Genomic DNA, 2,077 nt, shown 5'->3' with positions numbered 1-2,077 from the left:
CTCCTCTTAACCAAGTTTGCAATGTTTCAGCACCAAGTGAAGATGGGTGGCCACCAGGGGGCAGCCTGCCCCACTAGCGGAGAGCCTGCTGGAGTGGCGGCCCAGCACTGCCCCCAGGGCCCAGCAGTGGTGACAGGACCTACAGTGAGTACCAGCAGCCTGGAGCAGGGGTGAGTTTGGGGGAGGTGCTGGGCATGGGCTGGAAGGGCTTCCAGGGAGACCCTTGCTGTGCTGTGGCTCTGCCAAACCCCTGAGAGGTGAACTTGCTTTCTGTGTGCCCACATTGGGGGCCCGGGCCACGTGTTCCAGGGAGCAACTTGTGCAGCCTGTAGCTTGGGACCCCTTACTTAAGCTGAGAGGCCATGTCAGACGACCTTCAGCAAAGCTCAGCCTTTGAGTTCTGGGCTTCTGGCTTCAGGGCACGGTGAGGGCACCTGCTGGTTCTGGCCCAGCTGCAAGCAGCCTGGCTGTACCTGGCCCTTCTTGGGACTCCAGATAGCACTGGGGAAACTGGGTGCACCGAGAGCCTGGGTTACTTGCTAGAGACCACAGCTAATTAGCAGTGAAGTTGAGACCCGATATGGCCCTCACCATAAAAAGGAAGTGTTTTCTGCCCTGGTGACCCTTGGCCTTCCCTGAGGTCAAGGGTGACCATAGCAGCCATATGAAGAGTGTCAGAAGCAGGGCACAGTGACTGCCTCAACCTCCCCACTCTCCCCTGCTGGGGCTCTTCCAGTCTTGGCCTAGTGCCTCTATTGCTGGGGAGCAGACTGGAGAGTCCCCCACCCCTGCAGGACCCACAACCTTCCTATCAGTGCCAGCGGATCTGAGAAGGCACAGTCTGGCAGGGTATGACCAGGCTCCCTGGAAATGGTCCCATTGAAGATCTGGAGAGCAGACCGATTGTTTTCCTTTGATTGTGTTACACACACCTTACAGGAGAGAAGGACGTTTATAGATCACTGTCTACAGTTTCTGACCTTCAAAGCACTTAAATCATTGCCATCGAGTCGATTTCTATCATCGAGGCCCTGTAGGACAGCACACGACGGCCCCTGTGTCGCTGAGGCTGTCACTACGGGAGCAGACAGCCGAGCCGCGTCTTTGTGATGGGTTTCAGACCACTGACCTTGCCATGAGCAGCAGCCCAAGGCATGCCTTTTTCTGACCTTGGGTTTGATTAATATATATATATATACACACATATAATGCACATATATATATGAATTTTAATATAGAGGGTTTTGTTTTAAGTGGAAACATGCAGAGCAGTTTAACAATTTATACACATTTTGTTTGCAGCCCTCATAATATAACACAGCACTCTTCTTGCCTTCTCCCTGGCCCCTCCCTCCCTCCTGAACTTTGAGGGCAAATGCTCCCCTTTGCTCTGGGAAGCACTTGCCTCACAGGTGCCATGCGTTCACTTTATCAGCTCGACTGTTGCTTGGGCAGGGGTGATTCCCGGAGCTGGGCTCTGTTTTGAATTTGAAGGGCCCTGGTCTCGGGGTTCCAGCAGTCCCTGTCAAACTTGTAATGCCCTCTCTTCATGAAGTCACCTTCCATTGGCTTTCAAGCTGTGCACAAGTTGCCAGTTTGAGCTCAACCAGAGCAGTTTGAGGCGGTGGCTGGGCACCATCTAACTCTCCTGGTCTCCAGGACAAGGATGGAGGGCTGTGGTGTTGGTGGTCCGTTAGTCCTGTGGACTGCTTTACTTCAGTTTTTTATTTTCTTCACTCGTCAACTCCAGATGGGGAGAGAGGGGATCCTAGTTGCTAGAGGTGGCTTTGCAATGGAGACAAACATTTTATACTAAAGTGAGATTCTTACGTGACATTTGCGTGACTGCAGCAGCCCCTGCTCATCTTCCTCCGTACTCACCCTAGCTGACCACCTTCCTGCCTCAGAGGATGGGGCACTCCCTCTGCCCGTCCACCCTCAGGTCCTCACTTTCAGTCCCACAGGATCCTGTGGTATCAATCCCCCCCTATCAGCCCCACCCCCAGCCTACACAAGGATTACAAACCCTTGCTCCACTCAGATTCTCTGTAGCTAGTGTCACCTCCCCTGTGTTCCT

Source organism: Tenrec ecaudatus, unplaced genomic scaffold (genome assembly GCF_050624435.1).
Source record: "Tenrec ecaudatus isolate mTenEca1 unplaced genomic scaffold, mTenEca1.hap1 Scaffold_99, whole genome shotgun sequence".
In the NCBI taxonomy this organism is placed as follows: domain Eukaryota; kingdom Metazoa; phylum Chordata; class Mammalia; order Afrosoricida; family Tenrecidae; genus Tenrec; species Tenrec ecaudatus.
This window is presented reverse-complemented; position numbering follows the sequence as displayed.